The sequence below is a fragment of the Bos indicus x Bos taurus genome, chromosome 4, assembly GCF_003369695.1.
Source record: "Bos indicus x Bos taurus breed Angus x Brahman F1 hybrid chromosome 4, Bos_hybrid_MaternalHap_v2.0, whole genome shotgun sequence".
NCBI lineage: Eukaryota > Metazoa > Chordata > Mammalia > Artiodactyla > Bovidae > Bos > Bos indicus x Bos taurus.
The window spans coordinates 6,878,830-6,903,525 of NC_040079.1; the positions used below are offsets into that span (position 1 = coordinate 6,878,830).

A 24,696-nucleotide genomic window follows, 5' to 3' on the forward strand; every position below is an offset into this window, starting at 1 on the left:
AAACATGGTCCACTGGAGAAGGGAATGGCAAACTGCCAAGGTCCAGCCCCGGCTGATCCAGGGTATTCAAAGGAAAGACGACTTCGGCGACCTATTCAAATGTTAATTAGAGATATAAAGAGTAATAGAATGAGGATAGCTCAGTAGGAAAATTCAGTGGAGAAAAGAAGCTGAGTAGCTTGGTTTACGCGGAAAATCAATATAACCTGTGACACCAGGTTAGCTCTGACCACGGAGGCCGCAGGCGCCCTCTCGAATAGCGGAAGGTGCCCCACCTTAGACACCTTCTTGAGTAGGTCTTAGAAGCCCAGTCAAATAAATGGTCGCAGAGGATTTCCACGCTCCAGATGGAGACTCAGCTGGAAATTGAGGGGAAGAATGACATGGGGAGACCAAGCTTTGGCGAGCAAGGCCCGTAGCTTTATTTTCAACAGGGGCTTATATAGCCTAAGTTACACATAGAGGATAATAGGGGATGCAAAGTCAGCAGTCTTTGATCCTTATCAAAAACCAGGGTTTCTTTCCTGCAAATTTATCGTATACAAATGGTTTAGGTGATTTACATCATCTTCTGGCCAGAAGGCCTATTAACATTTTATGACTCTTGACAAAGACTTATTTTCTCTAAGAGTAATTATTTTAAGGTTTGGCACCATCTTCTGAAGGTGTTAGATAAAATTTCATTCCTATAGGCGGATGTGTAATGGGTTTACAACAAAGGAAAGAATTTATTACCTTAAAGGTCTAAAGTTGCTAACACCAAGGCCACTACCTATATTTTTTCTACATACCAACTATATTAATTAATACACATTCAAGGATACAATACAGGGGATGTGAAAACTTGGCAGCAAGCATTGGCTCATCAATGAAATCTTTTACTAGTTTTATTCTGACAGTTTCTAACTCTCTGAGAGGCTCTAAGCTATTTGGATATCTTAAGCTTCCCGTGCCCCTAGAGGCTGGGAGACAGTAAACAATCGTATGCATAGCTGTAGGAGTCCGGGTAAACTTGTCAGGCGAGTTAGAGAGCTACCTGAGGGGTTTGGATTTAAACACTCCTAGTTGCCCAGGAACTTTATTAATTGGAGCTGTAAGTTAACTCTTTGACAGAGAGAGCAAGATGGTGGTGGGGGACAGCCTCCAGTAAAGTCAGAGGTGAGAGCACAAAGCAATAAAGTAGGCAGACTCTGGTTTTTTGGGGGTAGATGCTCGAGAATATCCAGGGGGACTCCTGAGACTCGATCCCGCCTTTGCGTATGCCGAGCCTCCTTCCTCACGACCTTTGTCACGAGTGGAATGTCTCTCGCCGGCTCCTGGCAGCAAACCACTTCAGTATTCTTGCCTTGAGAATCCCATGAACAGTATGAAAAGGCGAAGAGCGACTGAACTGAACACTCCTGTCAGCAGGGAGACTGGAGGCTTCAGTCCTGAAACTGTGGTGGGGGTGGATCTCAGTGGCAGACGACAGCAGATACTATACTGAGCAGAATTTGGGCCATTTCACCATCTTCAAAAAGTCTACAAATGACAAATGCTGGAGAGGGTGTGGAGCAAAGGGAACCCTACACTGTTGTTGGGAATGTAAATTGGTACAGCCTGAATGGAAAAGAGTATGGAGGTTCCTCAGAAAACTAAAAATAGATGTGTCATGTGAACCAGCACTCCCACTCCTGGGCATATATCTGGAAAATATAAAAATGTTAAATCAAAAAGATATGTGCATCCCTGTGTTCATAGCAGCATTATTTATAATAGGCAAGACATGGAAACAACCTAAATGTTCATCAACAGATGAATGGTTTAAGAAAATGTGATATATATATATGCACACACACACAATAGAATATTACTCAGCAGTAGAAAAGAATAAAGCCATTTGCAGAAACATGGACGGAGCTAAAAATTATATGAAGTGAAGTAAGTCACAGAAAAATGAATATTAATATCACTTATATGTGAAACCTAAAATACAAATGAACTTACTTACAAAACATAAATAGACTCACAGACATAGAAAACAAACTAATGGTTATTAAAGGGGAGAGGAAGTGAGGAGGGATAAAATATGACTTTGGGGTTAACAGATACAAGCTACTGTATATGAAATAGATAAACAGCAAGGACCTACTTGCATAGTATAGTAAACTACATTCAATATTTTATAATAACCTATAATGGAAAAGAATCTGAATATATATATATATATATATATATATATATATATTCTGTTGTTTATTTGCTAAGTCATATGCAACTCTGTGCAACCCTATGGACTGTAGCCCACCAGACTCCTCTGTCCATGGGATTCTCTAGGCAAGAATACTGGAGTGGGTTGCAGTGACCTCCTCTAGTGGATCTTTCCAATGCAGGGATCAAACCCACATCTCTTACGTCTCCTGCACTGGCAGGCAGTTTCTTTACCACTGGAGTGGGTTTTTATTTCTTCTCCAGAGGATCTTTCCAACCCAGGGATTGAATCCATGTCTCCTGCATTGGCAGGTGGATTCTTTATCTCTGAGTCACCAGTTCAGTTCAGTTCAGTTGCTCAGTCGTGTCCGACTCTTTGCGACTCCATGCGTGCAGCATACCATGGCTTTCTTGTCCATCACCAACTCCTAGAGCTTGCTGAAACTCGTGTCCATCGAGTCAGTGATGACATCCAACCATCTTCGAAGATATATATATATATATATATATATAAATTTGCTGTACACCTGAAAGTAACAAAAATTATAAATCAATGCTAATTGTGATTTAAAAAAAAAATTGGGACCATTTCACAGGGCTTTCTGGAGCCAGGGCTATAATCCAAAGCAATGGCTAAGATTTTGGAATCTTAGTGGTTCAGCAGGTGCATGGGGGTAAAGGTTTCAGAGAGCAACACTGAAGCACCAAGCAAATTACTGGGAAATGCTTTCTGTTTCTATTTAACCACAAAATGTAGTCTTCACTCCACCCAGCCTCACCTTCCTGTGGTCAGAGACTGCAGGAGTAGAAAACACAATTTTCTTCAAATAAAGCAAATACCAGATCAGGTAGCTTTCCTGGAGAGGAGCTGAGATCTCACCAGTTCTGCCAGAGAAGGTGAGACTGGCCAAGACAAGGCCAATGGAGCTTATGAGAGGGCTACGGGAAGGGGCAGAGGGAAGAGGAATAGACAGGGCCGCCCACATGGGAGTGGAAAGGTTGTAGGAGGGGAAGCTGAGGGATTTATTCATGTGATGCCATACATCTCATATTTAATAGGACAGGCCTTTTTCATGCTTATAAGAGTTTTAGTTGTTCTCAATATTCTCTATGATATAATGTTATGTATAAGAGTCAAGATATAAAATCATTAATATGTTACCACTAGAAAAACAAGACACACAAAAAGAAGGAAAGATTTTCATGTAAAATAGCCTCTAATTTAGGGGTGGGACTATATATAATTTTTATTCTAGTCACAAACTTGTCTCTATGTTATTTCAACAATGTGCCCCTATTTTAGTGATGAACATTTATCACAAAAGGTAGACAAAAGTTTGTGTTTTTAGAACATTTAACACTTAAAAAAAATTTTTTTGATGGCACAATACACACAAGATTCTCCTCTGGAGCAAGAGTGCACAAACTACCTACCTTCCATGGGTCATATACAGCCTGCCACCTGTTTCAGTGTAACACAGTTATCTAATCCATTTACGAGTTTACTGTGATCTGGGGTTGCTTTTGTGTTCCAACCAGGGCTGAGAGGCTGTGACTGCAAAAGTCTAACTGCTGGCCCTCTTCAAATTTGCCAACTCCTGTTTAAGAGTAATAAATGCAACTCTAATAAATGATTTATACTAAGTGATAATCAACTTCTTTTTCTTGAAAATATGTCCAGTTTCACATGCATATTCTGGAAGCAAATGTAACTCAAAAGGAACAGGGCAAGCTATAGCTCATCCTTAGTTTGTACCACACACACATTTATATTCAGAGCCAGACCTTGGTCCTTGGTAAGTTGATGATTTATTTATTCCAGAAAGAAGTTTCAAGGATTAAGAATTTATGCAAAACACTAAGTGGTTTCTGTTTAGACGTTATACAAAGAAAAAGCTGCAGATATTTTTCCATCTCCTCTCTCCAACCTCCCACTTTTTGCTATGTATTATTTTTACTTTTTTCAGGTGTAGAATATTAACATTCTATTGTGAAACCACCAGTGCTACTGTTTCTATGTTGATTATAGAAAATTGTGAAGCTAGCCTGACCCCCTTTCACAGTTCCTCATTTGCATTTTTCTTGGATAACTTAAGAATTTCTTCTTTGTGCTTGGAATGTGATATGTTATATCAGATGAAAATTCAATATTGAATATTCTGTATCAAGTTTCCCAGGAATGAAATGTGCTCTTTTTTTCTAGAGAGTTAGATTTTAGTTTGGGATATTTTTCCCATTTCAGAGAAGTTATTAGATTATGCTTCCTCAGTTGTATTTATTGATTTGTTTACTCTAGCAACACCAGTCCTTTTTAAGTAGAATTTATGGTCGGTTCTACTCATGTTTTAGTTTTTCTCTAACTGTTGTATCTTCTAGCCTTTCAGATTTGTATCTGTTGTGTTTCTTATTAAGCTTTTCCTATTAATAAGACATCTATTTTTGACTTATATGTTTTCTGACCACTTTGCTTCTAACTCTTTGATGGATCCTGTAATGATAATACCTTTTGTCTTCACTTTGTTTCTTCAAGTTTGTAGTTTCTTCTCTTTCTTTGTTCTACCATCTCCTCTTGGAACTTTGTGTTTTTGAGTTTGTGTTCTTATTATAATGTTTCATAGTCTAAAACACTTACAAAAGTGTTCTCTACTTTTGGTTATGGCCTCTGTAATTTGGTTCCATTTTATGTATCATATACATGTATGTGGAGAGAGATGCATGTGTACATGTGTGTAGGTGTACACACAAATTTTGCTTAACTTCTTCCTTTTTCATATTTTGAGTGGTGTTTGCCCAGTTGATGCATTGGGATTTTTTTTTTTTTTTTCATCATGATAACTTTCTGTTTTCTATTAGCCAAAAAGTTCATTGGAGGATTTCCATACTTACAGAAAAACCCAAACAAACTTCTTTGCCAACCCAATATTACGTAGTATTGTGATCTGTTTGTCTCACAGGCCTATGGTTTTATAGTCATTCCTATAACCACTACATAAACCATCATAGTTTTCAAATTTTTAAATTTTATTTTATTATGGTAAGACTACTTAAGATGAGATCTAACCACAAAACAGTCTGGAGGTGCCTCAAAAACTTAAAGTTAGAAGTACTATATGATACAACAATTCCACTCCTGGGCATTTATCCAAAAAAATTGAAAACTGGATCTTGAAGAAATATTAGCACTTCCATGTTCATTGCAGCACTGTTCCAAGTGGCAGCTTGCAATACTAGCCAAGACGTAGCCAATACTAGCCAAGAGGTGGAAACAACCTGAATGTCCATTGACAGATGAGTGGATTAAAGTGTGGTATTGACAGGCAGTGGAATATTATTCAGCCTTAAAAAAGAAGGAAATCATGCCATTATGAGACAATATGGATGAAATGTGAGAACATTATTCTTTAGTTGAATAAACCAGTCACAGAAATACAAATACTGTATGAATCCACTTATATACAAATTAGGCAAAGTCACAGAATCAGTGAGTGGAATGGTGGTTGGCAGAGGCTGTGGGATGGGTAATGTACTGTACACTTACTCTTTTGTTAGGAGGGGCTGACCTTGTCTTAACAGTGAACTTTCTAGCCAGTGTCTGTTGTGATAACGTTACCTAGAAACCTGTGGTTTTCCTTTAAGACACGTTAGTGACCCCACAGCAGACCCTTCAGAACTGGAAGACAATTTAAACAACATTCCATTAAACCTATTCTAACTCCCTTTACACTGAAAAATAACCAAATTCCAGAGAACAACTGACTCTCCAAGGCTCGTAGAGGTTGACAAGAGAGGATTAGAACCTTCCCTACTGACTTCCTGTTTTGATTCACCCAACACTTCACAAGAAACCCTGTATCCCTCAAGGCGCAAGGTATGGGGTGAAGGAGGGGTGGCTATAGGGAGCAGATGAGCTACTCTGAAGAAAGAATATAACCTGTAACTGCAGCTGGATCGTTAAACTACAATGTGTTCTAATCTATTGCTGTTAGGTTTCAGTCCACAGTTTTCTTATATCAATATTTCAATGCATTTAGCAGCACTGCCTGCTTATTGAGTGGCTGCCATTCCCTAGAGATCTTTGTAGAAATCATTCTACAAAAGCCTCATGACACGCCTGCAAGATTGGTTTTATTGTCCCTTTTCATTGAAAAGGGAACTGAACCTTGGGTAGCTGAAGGAATTTTCTAGAAGTGGTGGATCTGGGCTCACGGCATAAGTCACTTCTTTCCTGAAGCACTGGGTTTTTTCATTTTATAGCCTTTCCTTCAGCTGGGGGTGCTTGACATCTTAAAACCACTGGAGAAACTTTTTTAATGATTTTTGTCCCCGACTATGTCTCCCATGTTTGGCTTCCCGATATTGGACAGAGACTAAATAAGATCCATGAAGTCTGAAAGCATCCTCCTTGCCTTCCCTAATTGCAGGCTTGCTACTCATTCACCATTTGGGAAAAAGAGTGAACTATTTTCCTCTCATCTACCTTTGAGCTGGTATAAACTACAGAATGGATGGAGCTGAGAAGGAACCTAGGAGAGGCTGTAGTGTGTAGTGGTTAAGAATGAGCATGGTAGTCAGACGTACTTTGAATTGCATCACTGTTTGGCCCAATATGATGACCTTGGGCATGTTTCTCAGTATTTGAACCACAGTTTCCTTGCTTATAACATCAGAATAATAGTACCTTCATTCTAGAGTATTTATAAGGAATAAATATTCCTGTAAAAAATGCATATAGGAGTGTCTGGAATATAATATATATTAATAGTAGTTACAAAGGCATACATACATGTTAAATCTCTTACTGAAGAACATTTCAGACATTTACAAAGGAATAGTATAAAAACCTCCATATATCCATCATCAAGCTTTGACAGTTATCAACTCCTGACCATTCATGTTTCATGTGTATTCAACATACTTTCCATCCTAATCCTGGGTTATTTTGAGGCAGATAATAGACATTGTATCATTTTACCTATAAATATTTTAGGATGCATATTTAAAACAAAAAGTTTGAAAAATATAACTACAAATTAAAAGGTAGTATAAATTTTTTATATTGTCAACTATCCTTTCATTAGATTTCATGGATTATCTCATGATTTGTTTACAGTTTAGTTTGTTTGCATCAAGATGCAAATATAAGTTGAATAAGATGACCCCAGGTCACTTTATGTATTTCCTGCCTCAGACTATGAATCACTCATTTCTCCAACCAGTCATTTTGGCTTGGTTTTTTCAGCAGTAACTGGTCCTGAAGACTATAATCTGGACTGGTCTAACTAGAACATCAAAGGTATGTTCTTCTTTCCTGTTATATTACTTTTAATTGAAAGCATTTATTTTTGTTTTTTTTCTTAGGATTTCTTGTCTCTGCCTATATGGCCCATCTGTTCTTACATTAGAGCCCTAGAATATTCATCTTAGTTGTTTTAAATTCCTGGTCTAATCATTCCAAGATCCCTCTGTGGACAAAGAAAGCTTGCCTGCCATCTCAATAAGCAATGAATGTTGCCCACCATCAGGTCATCAGCATTGCAGCCTCTGATAGTGTGCCCTGAGGGGAATTTAGAATGGAAAAAAAGAGGATACTGGCCCTAGATAGCTAACATGCATATCAAAGGAGTGGTTTCAATGAGCCCAGACTCTTACATCTTCCCATTTATACAAAAGCTCTACAATCATTAACTTGAGTGTCTGGTTTTTTTGTGATGAGAAGTGATCTTCTGATGTTTGACCATGCATTTTCTTTTCTTTTGTTTTGTTTTCAAAAAGACTCCTATATATCCTGTCTCCTCCACTACTTCTTTGGAACAGTTCCTCAGAGTCATCTGAGAGAGTGTCTCCCAAGCTATAGTCCTCAGTAATTCCTCAAATACAACATTTTTCTTAACTTGTAGGTTGTGCATTTTTGTTCAGTCGATGCCTGTCATGTCTGGTCCTAATGCTTGCTCTGTCTTCTCAAATTATTATTATTATTATTTGCTCTTTATTATGTCTGTTCATTTTTCTCATCAGCTGGACCTGATGTACTGGGTAAACAGAACTGCTGCTGTAAAGACTTTAGTAACGTGGTGACAGGGTTGGGGAGGGGACATAGTCTATTGTACTACGAGCACATTTCTGTTCTAGTGAGCCTTTGCCTCTGGACTGTGAGCTTCACAAGTGTTTTTCTCCCCCACCCCAGGTGGGACAGGAGAGTTCAAGTAGACTGGAAGTGGATATTTCCCTTTTCCTATGTGAGCGGCTTAGAGCTGACTGTAGTTGTATACTTTTTTTCCTCCAAGTGAGTTCAGTTCAGTCACTCAGTGGTGTCCGACTCTTTGAGAACCCATGGACTGCAGCACGCCAGGCTTCCCTGTCCATCACCAACTCCCGGAGATTATGCAAACTCATGTCCATTGAGTCGGTGATGCCATCCAACCATCTCATTCTCTGTCATCCCCTTCCGTCCCACCTTCAATCTTTCCCAGCATCAGGGTCTTTACAAATGAGTCAGCTCTTTGAATCAGGTGGCCAACATATTGGAGTTTCAGCTTCAACATCAGTCCTTCCAATGAATAATCAGGACTGGTTTCTTTTAGGAAGGACTGGTTGGATCTTCTTGCAGTCCAAGGGACTCCCAAGAGTCTTCTCCAACACCACAGTTCAAAAGCATCAATTCTTTGCTGCTCAGCCTTCATTATGGTTCAGCTCTCACATCCAAACATGACTACTGGAAAAACCATAGCCTTGACTAGACAGAACATTTTTGGCAAAGTAATGTTTCTGCTTTTTAATATGCTGTCTAGGTTGGTCATAACTTTTCTTCCAAGGAGCTAGTGTCTTTTAATTTCATGACTGTAATCACCATCTGCAGTAATTTTGGAGCCCCCAAAAATAAAGTCTTTCACTGTTTCCACTGTTTCCCCATCTATTTCCCATGAAGTGATGGGACCAGATGCCATGATCTTTGTTTTCTGAATGTTGAGTTTTAAGTCAACTTTTTCACTCTCCTCTTTCACTTTCATCAAGAGGCTCTTTAGTTCTTCTTTGCTTTCTACCATAGGGTAGTATCATCTCCATACCTGAGGTTATTGATATTTCTCCCAGAAACCTTGATTCCAGCCTGTGTTCCATCCAGCCCAGCATTTCTCATAATGTATTCTGCATAGAAGTTAAATGAGCAGAGTGACAATATACAGCCCTGACATACTCCTTTCCCAGTTTGGAAAGAGTCTGTTACTTCATGTCCAGTTCTAACTGCTGCTTCCTGACCTGCATACAGATATCTCAAGAGGCAGGTCTGGTGGTCTGGTATTCCCATCTTTTTCAGAATTTTCCACAGTTTGGTGTGATCCACACAGTCAAAGGCTTTGGAATAGTCAATCAAGCAGAAATAGATGTTTTTCTGGAACTCTCTTGCTTTATCTGTGATACAATGGATATTGGCAATTTGATCTCTGGTTCCTCTGCTTTTTCTAAATCCAGCTTGAACATCTGGAATTCATGGTTCACATGCTGTTGAAGCCTGCTTGGAGAATTTTGAGCATTACTTTACTAGCGTGTGAGATGAGTGCAATTGTGTGGTAGTTTGAACATTCTTTGGCACTGCCTTTCTTTGGGATTGGAATGAAAACTGACTTTTTTTTTTTAATTTAATTTTATTTTTAAACTTTACATAATTGTATTAGTTTTGCCAAATATCAAAATGAATCCGCCACAGGTATACATGCGTTCCCCATCCTGAACCCTTGGAATGAAAACTGACTTTTTCCAGTCCTGTGGCCACTGCTGAGTTTTCCAAATTTGCTGGCATATTGAGTGCAGCACTTTCACAGCATCATCTTTTAGGATTTGAAATAGCTCAACTGGAACTCCATCAACTCCACTAACTTTGCTCGTAGAGATGTTTTCTAAGGCCCACTTGACTTTGCATTCCAGGATGTCTGGCTCTAGGTGAGTGACTACACCATCGTGAGTATCTGGGTCATGAAGACCTTTTTTGTACAGTTCTTCTGTGTATTCTTACCATCTCTTCTTAATATCTTCTACTTCTGTTAGGTCCATACCATTTATGTCCTTTATTGAGCCCGTTTTTGCATGAAATGTTCCCTTGGCACCTCTAATTTTCTTGAAGTGATCTCTAGTCTTTCCCATTCTATTGTTTCCTGAGCGACTTCACTTTCACTGTCTTTCAGTCCATTTTATTTCGCTGATTCCTAAAATGCCAACGTTCACTCTTGCCATCACCTGTATGACCACTTCCAATTTGCCTTGATTCATGGACATAACATTCCATGTTCCTATGGAATATTGCTCTTTACAGCATCAGACCTTGCTTATATCACCAGTAACATCCACAACTGGGTGTTGTTTTTGCTTTGGCTCCATCTCTTCATTCTTTCTGGAGTTATTTCTCCACTGATCTCCAATAGCATATTGGGAACCTACCAACTTGGGAGGTCATCTTTCAGTGTCCTTTCTTTTTGCCTTTTCATACTGTTCATGGGGTTCTCAAGGCAAGAATACTGAAGTGGTTTGCCATTCCCTTCTCCAGTGGACCACATTTTGTCAGAACTCTCCACCATGACCAGTCCATCTTGGGTGGCCCTACATGGCATGGTTCGTAGTTTCATTGAATTAGATGAGGCTGTGGTCCATGTGATCAGATTGGTTAGTTTTCATTCTGTCTGCCCTCTGATGGAGGAGGATAAGAGGCTTATGGAAGCTTCCTGATGGGATAGACTGACTATGGGTTGGGAACTGGGTCTTGTTCTGAGGCAGGGACATGCTCAGTAAATCTTCAATCCAATTTTCTGTTGATGGTTGGAGCTGTGTTCCCTCCCTGCTATTTACCTGGAGCCAAACTATGGTGGAGGTAATGAAGATAATGGCGACCTCCTTTAAAAGATCCTATGCATGCACATGTAGTACACTGCCCCCAACCCTGCAGCAGGCCACCACTGACCCATGACTTGGCTGGAGACTCCTAGACACTCCTGGGCAAGTCTTGGTCAGTCTCTTGTGGGGTCACTGCTCCTTTCTCCTGCATCCTGGTGCATACAAGTTTCTGTTTGTACCCTCCAAGAGTTTATCTCTCAGTCCTGTGTAAGTTCTGGTAGCTCTGTGCTGTGGTTAATGGTGAGTTAGGCTCTGATAAAACCACAGAAGGTCAAAGCCTGGTTAACTGCTTTCCTCTGAAGGCAGGCCTTTTGAGAAGAACAAGATACCCTGTCCTGTATCAAACTGGTTTCTTTTCCCCTCCCCTGCAGGAAGCACCAGGGGATTTTTTGGATATGTACTATCAGAACCTAGTGGGGCTTCCAGGATTAAAACACACAAAAGTGTGGGGTCACTCTATGAATGGGTCATCCTGACTGTCAAGCAATTGGTCAATCACAGCCTAGGTTTTCCTGCCCCAGCACAGTGTCCATGGTGAGTCAGTCTCTGTTCAACTAAGCCATGACTCCCTGTATTTGCCTGTCTGTTCTCCAGTCTAGGGGGCAGCACTTTGCCCTGTGTCCTTAAAGGAATCTGTTAAGGATTTAAGAGTTGATTTTTCAGTCTGTTCAGCTTTTGACTAATTCTTTGAATGGAGTAGTGACTTCCAAGCTCTGGACCTGTAACTAGAAATTTGAGGTCAACTTTGTCAATTGGATTCCATATTCCATCTGTGCTTTCAGTAAGTTAAAAAGTTTTCCTCACTCTCAGGTTTTGAAAGAATTTGTCTGTTTTCTTCCAAAAGTACATAGTTTAATGTTTTAACAAATATCTGATGCATTTGGTACATTTCTTTGGTTGACACAAGGGATGAATCCACTTTTATATGCTTTAAAACGATTATTTAATTACAATGTCCATCTTCTCTCCACTGATATAGGATATTGCCTTTAGTATATACTAAATTTTCCTAGGCAAATGAGTATTTTTCTAGATTTTCTGTTTTCTTCCACTGATTTTTCTATTTGCGTGCCAGAACTCTAAGGGGCTTTTCCATATTATTTATATTCTGGCTTCCCTCTTTGTTCTTTTTTTTTATTCTCATTCCTATAGTTACTTCTTCTTCTCTTTGCATTGACAGATTTCTCAAATACCATGGGAAAGTGAGGTGGAGATGGTTTTAGTTTTAGTAACAAAGTATTTCCCCATTAAGTAAGTAGGTGAGTATAGAAATAGGTAAGAGAGTACATGTCAATTCACATTTTGTAGAATGTTTTTACCATGAATGACTATTGGTAGATTATATTAATGATTTTCCTCTTATTGAAACTTCTCCCTCACTCTAGTTTTCTAGAATAAATCCCACTTGGTAAAGATTGAACCCTTTTAAAAATGTCAGATTCTGTTAATATTTTATTAAGATTTTTGAACTGACATTCATTAATGAGATATATAACTAGATTTTTTTTATACAGACTTTATCAGCTTTGCAGCTCAAAGTTACATTTACTTTTTAGAATTTGAAGTTTTCCCTTATTTCCTTATATTCTGGGATAACTTAGTTAAAAGTGGGATTCTTTGATTGCTGAGGGTTTAGCAGAATTCTCCTGTGAAACCATATGAGACTGATGCTGTTTCATGGGGGGCTCTTCAACCACAAGACCCTTTGACTGTGTGGGTCACAAAAAAGTGTCAAAAATTCTTAAAAAGATGGGAGTACTAGATCACCTTACCTGTCTCCTGAGAAACCTGTATGCAGCTCAAGAAGCAACAGAACTGGACATGGAACAACTGACTGGTTCAAAATTGGGAAAGAAGTACAAGGCTAAATATTGTCACCCTTTTTGTTTAACTTACACACAGAGTGCATCATGAGAAATGCTGGGTTGGATGAATCACAAGCTGGAATCAAGATTGTTGGGAGAAATATCAATAACCTCAGACATGCAGATGACACCACCCTTATGGCAGAAAGTGAAGAGGAACTAAAGAGCCTCTTGATGAGGGTGAAAGAGGAGAGTGAAAAAGTTGGTTTGAAACTCAGCATTCAAAATACTAAGATCATGGCATCAGGTCCCATTACTTCCTGGAAAATACAAGGGGAAAAAGTGGAAGCACTGACAGATTTTCTTTTCTTGGGCTCCAAAATCACTGCATTGACTGCAGTCATGAAATTAAAAGACACTAGCTCCTTAGAAGGAAAGCTATGACAAACCTAGACAGCCTATTAAAAAATAGAGACATCACTTTCCAACAAAGGTCCATATAGTCAAAGCTACGGTTTTTCAAATAGTCAGGTACGAATGTGAGAGTTGGGCCATAAAGAAGGCTGAGCACTGAAGAACTGATGCTTTCAAATTATGGTGCTGGAGAAGACTCTTGAGAGTCCCTTGGACAACAAGGAGATCAAACCAGTCAGTCCTAAAGAAAATCAACCCTAATATTCATTGGAAGGACTGATGCTGAAGCTGAAACTCCAATACTTTGGCCACCTGAAGCAAAGAACTGACTCATTGGAAAAGACCCTGATGCTGGGAAAGATTGATGGTGGAAGAAGGGGATGACAGAGGATGAGACGGTTGTGTGGCATCACCGACTCAATGGACATGAGTTCGAGCAAGCTTTGGGAGCTGGTGATGGACAGGGAGGCCTGGCATGCTGCAGTCCATGGGGTCGCAAAGAGACATGAGTGAGCGACTGAACTGAACTGACTGAACACTAATACTTCTCAAACAAAAAGTAAGAGAGGAGAAAGTAGTTCACAACTTTTGTATGAGCTCAGTATTATCCAGACAAAGATATTACAAGAAAAGGAAACTACAGACTAATAACCTTATGAATATAGACATAAAACCCTCAACAAAATACTAATAGAGTACAGCAACTTATAAGAGCAAGTATATTCCTGGATTTACCCCAGGAAAGCCAGATTGATTCAATACATGAATGTCAGTCAATGTGTTCCACCATATCAGTAGAATGAAGGACAAAAATCACATGATCATCTCAATAGATACAGAAATAAGTTTGACAAAATCCAAGACCCATTTAATGAAAAAAACACTCTATAAACTAGGAAGAAACAGAGTCATGATATCCTTTCACTTATTATCCTTGTATGCTTCTCAACTGTTTTACAAATTCTAGACTCCTTGGTATTTTAAGCAAAGTTCTTCATGGTGGGGCATCCATTCAGATCTCCACTATTCTTAGTCCTGCAGTCATACCCGAGGCTCCTGCCCTTCTGCCTGCATTGCTTCCTACAGCAGATCTCACACTTCTCCCAGTCCCCCCACCTTCCCAGACATACACACACATGCTGTGGATGACTACGACCCCAGTTCATCATGGAATATTCATTTTAAATCTCACTTTTTTTTTTGGTCCTTGCCATGTGTCACATGAGATCTTAGTTCCTCAGCCAGGGGTTGAACCCGTGCTTCCTGCAATGGAGGCATGGAATCTTAACTCCTGGACCACCAGGGAAGTCCTTTAAATCTCATATTCTAAAGGAAAGTTTTCTGACTCATCCAAGACTGACTGAAGTGCCTCTATTTGATTCTATCACGTTTATTGCACACCCAGATCAGGCTTGCTATGCATATTTCTTGTCTGTATCTCCAAGTATATTGTAAAATCCTTGGTGACAGAAGACTCCATTTTGAATTATATCCTGATATTTAATATGTCCAAGACCTTTAATTTATGATTTGTCACTCAGATGTCACTTGAGATCCCCTACTCCTTGATGAATTGGTGAAATTTGATCCAGGCTGAAATTACCACAAATGTAAGAGTTCAAAGTCCTTCCCACAATTTCTGAGTTCTTTTTACTTCTTCCTCAGCTTTTTCTGTTTCCTCATTCCTATGAAATTAAGCATTGTTTCTATTTCAGCCTATGACTCTAATGCAGAGTTTTCACTGTTTTTTAAAAACCAGCATTCACACACATTTATTCATATTCAGCCTTTTCTTTCTTTTTTCAGTTTTAGACAATTTACCAGAGACTCTGCAGAGTACAAGAGTCAGCACACAGGATTCCTCTCCCTTTTTGGTCACTCACTTTTCTTTGCTCTCCTCTCTTAGAAAAAGAAAAAGAAAAAAAAAAAACAAAAAAAAAAAACAAAAACAAAAAAACAAATAAAGGGACTTCCTTGGTGGTCCAGTGGTTAGGAAGCCTCCTTCCAATGCAGGGGATGCAGTTTCGATCCTTGGTCAGGGAACAAAGATCCCATGTTTAGTGAGGCAGTTAAGCCCATGAGCCACAGCAAAGATCCTGCGTGCCACAGCTAAGATTCAACACAGCTAAATAAGCAGATATTTACAAAATCTTTTTAAGATGTTTTAACTCATGTATGAGATCCTGTCCCTGAGTAGATAGTAATATCTCTCTTTTAGTTCAACAAGCTTTGGTTGAAAAAACAACAACACACCTTACTCCTCATCTTCCCCACATTGGAAAAAAATCAATTGAACAAACATTAGAACCTTTCCTGTGTATTCAGAATATTAAATAAATAACAGGTGAACAACAAATGTGGGCCAAAGAATATTCAGAACACTCAATCAGGTTTAACAAGAAGATATATTTGTACTGATTTCTGGTATGCAACTTGTTTTCTATGAATATTTAAAAGACTCAATTCTAAATCTTTTAGCTCCTGGAGAAGATCTGTCTCTTTTTAAATTTTCTCTGTTTTTCCTCCTCCAGCTGTTTGCTGCCTGTTATTTCAGGCTGTTTGAGTGCTGAAAGCACTGAAAATGTCTTCTCTACGTTCCTGATTTTCCCCTGTGTCTCAGGATCTCCTGCTGTTGACTGAGCGAAGATACTTGATGATGCACTTCCTGTTTTGCAGATTTTGGCCTCCTTTGCCCTTTATTTTGTAGGGGCTGTTTATGATAATGGCGTAATATTTCTCCCTTGTGGTTTCATATTCTGGGGTGATTTCTCATACAGCTTGAGAACAGTACTTGTTTGTTTCTTACCGCTGGATTTCTAAAAGTCTTTCCAATCTTGGCTCCTCACTGGGTACTTCACTTAGAACTTTTTTGTAAATTACTGATTTCGCTGGAAATACTATGCCCCCAAATTTCTACTAATACTATGGCCATATTTCTGTATTTGATGGCAGGTTGTGTCTGTGAAGAACAAAGCCGGTAGAATCCAATTGTGTAGTCATTGACACGTAACCTGGCAGCACACGTAGCCGTTTACACTGTGCTCCTCTGTATTTGGGTACCAAGGAAAGTCTGTGTAAGCAGAGGCCACTGGTTTGGAAATATCTGTTTTTAACACCCCTTGCCTTCCTTAGTCTCCTTGATTTCCAAACCCAAACAGTACTAATATGGCTGTATGAAAGTTTCAATAGACTGCATATCAAGAACCAGGTCCAAAGTGAAATTTACAACCACATAACAAGTGGCAACAAGCAAATTTTTGCTTTGACAAGAGTTTGGCTAGAAGGCCAAGCTCATCATCAATGGTGTCTTTTTTGTTGTTGTTGTTGTGGCAGAGTTTATTTTTTAATTTAGAGAACCTTGGGTATACTGACAAGTTCATGGAGTTTTAACAGCCAGGGCCTATTTCAAAGGTGTAATCTGATAGGAAGGAAGAAGTAGGCAGAGAGCTCTTTGCTTGCCTCTGGAGTTGATGACAAGTGGCCCCACCAGTGTTGCTCAAAATATTCTAGAACCTGTGCTTCCAGTTTGACCAAGACAGTCCATTTGCCAGGTTTGCTCATGGTTGTGTTGGCAAGTATTGTTCTGAGCAAAGAACTGATGGGAAAGTAGACACAAAGGCTGAAAAAGCAGAAAGAACAAAGATTGGGACCTCAACAAACCCAGGCACCTCTCACTGCACCAAGACAGTCAGACAGTAAAGCCATTGGCATTTCTTTTTTTGTTGTTGTTGATTTATTTATTTATTTCTTTTACTTTACAATATTGTATTCATTTTGCCATACATCAACATGAATCTACCACGGGTGTACACGTGTTCCCCATCCTGAACCCACCTCCCACCTCCCTCCCCATACCATCCCTCTGGGTCGTCCTGGTGCACCAGCCCCAAGCATCCTGTATCCTGCATCGAACCTGGACTGGCGATTCGTTTCATATATGATATTATACACGTTTCAATGCCATTCTCCAAAATCATCCCACCCTTTCCCTCTCCCACAGAGTCCAAAAGACTGTTTCATACATCTGTGTCTCTTTTGCTGTCTCGCATACAGGGTTATCATTACCATTTTTCTAAATTCCATATATATGCATTAGTATACTGTATTGATGTTTTTCTTTCTGGCTGACTTCACTCTGTATAATTGGCTCCAGTTTCATCCATCTCATTAGAACTGATTCAAATGTATTATTTTTAATGGCTGAGTAATACTCCATTGTGTATATGTACCACTGCTTTCTTATCCATTGATCTGCTGATGGACATTTAGGTTGCTTCCATGTCCTGGCTATTATAAACAGTGCTGTGATGAACATTGTGGTACATGTGTCTCTTTCAATTCTGGTTTCCTCAGTGTGTATGCCCAGCAGTGGGATGGCTGGGTCATAAGGCAGTTTTGTTTCCAGTTTTTTTTAAGGAATCTCCACACTGTTCTCCATAGTGGCTGTACTAGTTTGCATTCCCACAAACAGTGTAAGAGGGTTCCCTTTTCTCCACACCCTCTCCAGCATTTATTGCTTATAGACTTTTGGATAGCAGCCATTCTGACTGGCATGAAATGGTACCTCATTGTGGTTTTGATTTGCATTTCTCTGATAATGAGTGTAGTTGAGCATCTTTTCATGTGTTTGTTAGCCATCTGTATGTCTTCTTTGGAGAAATGTCTGTTTAGTTCTTGGCCCATTTTTTGATTGGGTCGTTTATTTTTCTGGAATTGAGCTGTAGGAGTTGCTTGTATATTTTTGAAATTAGTTGTTTGTCAGTTGCTTCATTTGCTATTATTTTCTCCCATTCTGAAGGCTGTCTTTTCACCTTGCTTAGAGTTTCCTTTGTTGTGCAGAAGCTTTTAAGTTTAATTAGGTCCTATTGGTTTATTTTTTATTTTATTTCCAATATTCTGGGAGTGGGGTCATAGAGGATCCTGCTGTGATTTATGTCAGAGAGTGTTTTGCCTATGTTTTCCTCTAGGAGTTTTATAGTTTCTGGTCTTACATTTAGATCCTTAATCCATTTTGAGTTTATTTTTTGTGTATGGTGTTAGAAAGTGTTCTAGTTTCATTCTTTCACAAGTGGTTGACCAGTTTCCCCAGCACCACTTGTTAAAGAGATTGTCTTTTCTCCATTGTATATTCTTGCCTCCGTTGTCAAAGATAAGGTGCCCATAGGTGCGTGGATTTATCTCTGGGCTCTCTATTTTGTTCCATTGATCTATATTTCTGTCTTTGTGCCAGTATCATACTGTCTTGATGACTGTGGCTTTGTAGTAAAGGCTGGAAGTCAGGCAGGTTGATTCCTCCAGTTCCATTCTTCTTTCTCAAGATTGCTTTGGCTATTCAAGGTTTTTTGTATTTCCATACAAATTGTGAAATTATTTGTTCTAGCTCTGTGAAGAATACCCTTGGTAGCTTGATAGGGATTGCATTGAATCTATAAATTGCTTTGGGTAGTATACTCATTTCCACTATACTGATTCTTCTGATCCATGAACATGGTATATTTCTCCATTTATTAGTGTCCTCTTTGATTTCTCTCACCAGTGTTTTATAGTTTTCTGTATATAGGTCTTTAGTTTCTTTAGGTAGATATATTCCTAAGTATTTTATTCTTTATGTTGCAATGGTGAATGGAGTTGTTTCCTTAATTTCTCTATTTTCTCATTATTAGTGTATAGGAATGCAAGGGATTTCTGTGTGTTGATTTTATATCTTGCAACTTTACTACATTCATTGATTAGCTCTAGTAGTTTTCTGGTGTAATCTTTAGGATTTTCTATGTAGAGGATCATGTCATCTGCAAACAGTGAGAGTTTTACTTCTTCTTTTCCAATTTGGATTCCTTTTATTTCCTTTTCTGCTCTGATTGCTGTGGCCAAAACTTCCAAAACTATGTTGAATAGTAGTGGTGAAATTGGGCGCCCTTGTCTTGTTCCTGCAGTTAGGGGAAATGCTTTCAATTTTTCACCATTGAGGAGAAGATCCTTTAGCAATTGGTGGAGAGCTGGTTTGGTGGTGCTGAATTCTCTAAGCTTTTGCTTGTCTGTAAAGCTTTTGATTTCTCCTTCATATTTGAATGAGATCCTCACTGGGTACAGTAATCTGGGCTGTAGGTTATTTTCTTTCATCACTTTAAGTATGTCCTGCCATTCCCTCCTGGCCTGAGGAGTTTCTATTGAAAAATCAACTGTATCCTTATGGGAATCCCCTTGTGTGTTATTTGTTGTTTTTCCCTTGCTGCTTTTAATATTTGTTCTTTGTGTTTGATCTTTGTTGATTTGATTAGTATGTGTCTTGGTGTGTTTTGCCTTGGGTTTATCCTGTTTGGGACTCTCTGGGTTTCTTGGACTTGGGTGATTATTTCCTTCCCCATTTTAGGGAAGTTTTCAACTATTATCTCCTCAAGTATTTTCTCATGGTCTTTCTTTTTTTCTTCTTCTTCTGGGACTCCTATGATTCGAATGTTGGGGCATTTACCATTGTCCTGGAGGTCTCTGGGATTGTCCTCATTTCTTTTAATTCGTTTTTCTTTTTTCCTCTCTGATTCATTTATTTCTACCATTCTATCTTCCACTTCACTAATCCTATCTTCTGCCTCCATTATTCTACTATTTGTTCCCTCCAGAGTGTTTTTGATCTCATTTATTGCATTATTCATTATATATTCACTCTTTTTTATTTCTTCTAGGTCCTTGTTAAACCTTTCTTGCATCTTCTCAATCCTTGTCTCCAGGCTATTTTATCTGTGATTCCATTTTGATTTGAAGATTTTGGATCATTTTCACTATCATTATTCGGAATTCTTTATCAGGTAGATTCCCTATCTCTTCCTCTTTTGTTTGGTTTGAAGGGCATTTATCCTGTTCCTTTACCTTCTGGGTATTCCTCTGTCTCTTCATCTTGTTTATATTTCTGTGTTTGGGGTGTCCTTTCTGTATTCTGGCAGTTTGTGGAGTTCTCTTTATTGTGGAGTTTCCTTGCTGTGGGTGGGGTTGTACGGGTGGCTTGTCAAGGTTTCCTGGTTAGGGAAGCTTGTGTTGGTGTTCTGGTGGGTGGAGCTGGATTTCTTCTATGGAGTGCAATCAAGTGTCCAGTAATGAGTTATGAGATGTCAATGGGTTTGGAGTGACTTTGGGCAGCCTGAAGATTGAAGACCAGAGCTGTGTTCCTGTGTTGCTGGAGAATTTGTGTGGTATGTCTTGCTCTAGAACTTGTTGGCTCTTCAGTGGTGCTTGGTTTCAGTGTGGGTATTGAGGCGTTTGGTGAGCTCCTGTCAATTAATATTCCCTGGAGTCAGGAGTTCTCTGGTGTTCTCAGGATTTGGACTTAAGCCTCCTGCTTCTGGTTTTCAGTCTTATTTTTATAGTAGCCTCAAGACTTCTCCATCTATACAGCACCGTTGATAAAACATCTAGGTTAAAGATGAAAAGTTTCTCCACAGTGAGGTACACCCAGAGAGGTTTACAGAGTTACATGGAGAAGAGAAGAGGAGGAGGGAGTTAGACGTGACCTGAATGAGATGAGGTGGAATCAAAAGAAGAGAGAGCAAGCTAGCCAGTAGTCACTTCCTTATGTGCTCTCCACAGGCTGGACCGCTCAGAGATGTTCACAGAGTTATACAGAGAAGAGAAGAGGGAGGATGGACACAGTGGTGGCCAGGAGGATAAAGGAGGGAATCAAAAGAAGAGAGACAGATCCAGCCAGTAATCAGTTCCCTAAGTGTTCTCCACCATCTGGAACACACAAAGAGATTCACAGAGTTGGGTAGAGAAGATAAGGGGGAGGGAGGAGATAGAGGTGACCTGGTGGAGAAAAAGGAGAGTCCAAAGAGGGAGAGAGCAGTCAAGCCAATAATCTTGCTCCCAAGTAAAAATGGGTACTGAGGATTGGGTTCTTAAAGGTACAAAATTGATAACAAATACCAAAAAGCAAAGATTAAAAATCTAGAGTAGAGGTTGGATTTTCAAAAATACAATATTAAAGAAAAGAAAGGAAAAACAAAAGACAAAAAATTATAAACAAAAAATATATATGAAGTTTGCTTTAAAAATAGGGCCTTTTTTTTTTTTGCAAAGTAATAGTAGGTTATAAAAATGAAAATTAAAGGAGTAATAGAGGACTTAAAAATTAAAAAAAATTTTTTTTAAAGAAGAATGATAGTAAAAATAGTAAAAAATATATCTAGGACTTTCTCTGGTGTTGTTGTGGGCAGTGTGGGGTCAGTTCATTTTCGGATAGTTCCTTGGTCTGGCTTATATTTCTCAAGATCTATAGGCCCCTTCCTATGTAGTCGGTACTAACTACAGGGTTGTAATCTATTGCATCTGTCACTTCCAAAGTGGTTCCCTCTGAGCTTCTTCTGTTTGCTGGTCTCTTCAGTGTCTGATTTCTGCCCTGACACAAGGGGTCGGTGGTGGACACTTTTTTAGGCTCACCTGTTCAGTTGCACTGTGGGGAGGGAGAGACGCTGCAAACAAATAACACTGGCATGTGCTTGCAGTGTCTCAGCCACAGTGGGCCTGCCCCCGCTCACGGGGCATGTGCCCTCTCTGCCCACACTGCTCAGGCTCTAGGTTGCTCTGCTGGGAACCATCCGAGGCCGGCCCTGGGCTGAATGCCCCTTCCAGGTCTAAGCCGCTCAGGTTCAGACACTCAGATAGTCCTCAGAGGCGTAGACTTGGTTGGACCTGCATTTTGTGCCCTTCCCAGGTCCGAGCAGCTCAGGCGATGAAGTGTTTGGCGAGCACCATCGCTGCAACTTATCGCCTCCCCCGTCCCTGACGCTTGGTTTTCTGGGTGTACAACTGGCACACCTTCTCAGACGGATGTTGACTGTCCAGAAGCCCAAGAAGTCTTAGTTAGCAAAGAAGCCTGCTTGCAGTTTGGTAGATAATGCCTCTCTGCAGCTGCGATTGCCCACTTCTGGTTCTGGCTGCCTAGCACCGGAGGGGAATGGTCTGCAGCCGGCTAGCTCTGTTCAGTCCTTTGTTCTATGAGTGGGCCTGGAAGTGTCTTATGTTAGGGCTTTTCATGTGGTAGCTATCCCAAAGTCTGGTTTGCTTGCCCAAGTTAGTTCCCTCAGATTGCCCTTGGGGCATTCAGGCCCGGTCTTTAAGCAATGCAGCCCCTGCTTGCTAGTGGCAGGTGCAGGCATCTGTGCTGCTTCTCCTCTGGGGCAGTTATCGTTGGGCACGTAATCTGTGGGTTTTAATTATTTATTTATTTATCCTCCCAGTTATGTTGCCCTCTGTCGTTCCAAGGCTCGCCACAAACTCAGCAGTGAGATTGTTTCCTGGTGTTTGGAAACTTCTTTCTTTTTAAGACTCCCTTTCAGGGACAGAACTCCATTCCTACCTCTTTTGTCTCTCTTTTTGTCTTTTATATTTTTTCCTACCTCCTTTCAAAGACAATGGGCTGCTTTTCTGGGTGCCTGATGTCCTCTGCTGGTATTCAAAAGTTGTTTTGTGGAATTTACTCAGCATTTAAATGTTCTTTTGATGAATTTGTGGGGTAGAAAGTGGTCTCCCCGTCCTATTCCTTCACCATCTTAGGACCGGCAATGGTGTCATTTTTGGTAGTTGCCCCAAGGCACTTTCTTCATTTGTTCCAGTGTAGAAGGATGTTTCTTGTCCACAGTTGGAAACTATTGTTTTGCTGACATCTGTACTAGGTATTACAGTAGTAGCTTTACATTCTATATGTCTGAATTTTTATTGTCTATAGACAGATTTGTGGCTAAAGTTTCATGATACCTATCACAGTAAGGTACAGATTTACTCTAATAAAATAAGGTGCACCCTTATTTTTAGGAACATACACATTTGACTGTATGGTTGAGGTCCTGGGGATAATACAAAAGTATTGATCTTTCTGCTGTTTAATTTTATGTGTAAAATATAATCTAATATGTCTTGCCAGATAGTGTTAGTGGTAAAGACTCCTCCTGCCAATGCAGGAGACCCAAGAGTCGCAGGTTCAATCCCTAGATTGGGAAGATTCCCTGGAGAAGGAAATGGCAACCCATTCCAGTTTTCTTGCCTGGAATATTCCATGGATGGAGGAGCCTGGTGGACTACAGTCCATGGGTCCACAAAGAGTCAGACATAACTGAGCAACTGAAAAGTGAAAGTGAAGTCATTCAGTCGGGTCTGACTCTTTGCAACTTTATAGACTGTAGCCTGCCAGGCTCCTCTGCCCATGGGATTTTCCAGGCAAGAATACTGAAGTGGGTTGCCACTTCCTTCTCCAGGCGATCTTCCCACCCCAGGGATTGAACTCGGGTCTCCCACATTTCAGGCAGACTCTTTATTGTCTGAGCCACCAGGGAATCCGTTTCTGTTAAGGGAGGTTTGGAAAACGGCATTTTTACCTTTGATTCCTGCTGCATTTCTTCACCCCAGCATTAGTAAGCTCTGTGCTTTGGATGAAAATTTGCAAATTTGTGCTTTTTTTTTTTTTTTTAATTGAAACTTTGCAAATTGGTCTGTTCTTTTTTTTTTTTTTCCCTCTCATCCAAAATGTACTCATTTAAATTATTCATCACAAGGGCTCAACCAGAGACTAAAACTAAAAAATAGAAACAAAACAAAGATGACACAATTACCGACTCAAGTCCTTGGACACTTTAATCAATAGAAACTGGTAAGAAGTCAGATGAGAAATTCAGGCACAGATTTTCTGGGACCTATGCTATAGTAGGGGGGAGTGATAAGAGAAAACAGGTGCCCTGGCTCACTATCTGAGGAGGACAGTCTGGTTCCTAAAAGGAGTGAGGGTGGGGGCAGATCAGCAGGTTGACCATAGGGGCAGCTTAGGTGGTCTGCCCACCTTCTTGGTGGTGCTGGGCACAGTGATCATGAGCAGTACTTTATTCAGAAGTGTATCTTATTTGTTCATAATTGCCCAACTTTGACTGTACATGCGTGCAGTTATTTTTATTTTATTTATTTATTTGGCTGCATCAGGTCTTAGTTGCATAATGTAATGTAATATGTTAGTTGCTCAGTTGTGTCCAACTCTTTGCAACCCCATGGACTGTAATCTGCCAGGCTCTTCTGTCCATGGAATTCTCCAGGCAAGAATTTTCAATGGAGTGGGTCGCCATTTCCCTCTCCAGGAGATCTTCCTGACCCAGAGATTGAACTCAGGTCTCCTGCATTGTAGGCGGATTCTTTACTATCTGAGCCACCAGGGAAACCTCTAAGCATGTGGGCTTCTAATTGAGGTGGGTGGGCTTAGTTGCCCTGAGGCATGTGGGATCTTAGTTCCCCAACCAGCAATCGAACCCATGCGCCCTGCATTTCAAGGTAGATTCTTAGCCAGTGGACCACCAGGGTAGTCTCTGTCCTTTCATTCATTTTTTTTTGTTTTCCAAAAGAAGTGTTTTATTTGCTCACAATCCTGTGGGTCAGAAAT

The 24,696-nt window shown here is 39.9% G+C and overlaps 1 protein-coding gene across 1 annotated transcript in view; it reads left to right on the plus strand.

Moving 5' to 3' along the window:
* Positions 1–3,027: 3,027 nt before the first annotated feature.
* The window catches only part of LOC113891016 (GTPase IMAP family member 7-like), a 36,473-nt gene continuing 14,804 nt past the window's right edge, over positions 3,028–24,696 (plus strand). The window contains exon 1 of the mRNA XM_027538625.1: positions 3,028–3,087. The gene's annotated coding sequence lies outside the window, so the exon portion shown is untranslated. The remainder of the gene's footprint in view (positions 3,088–24,696) is intronic.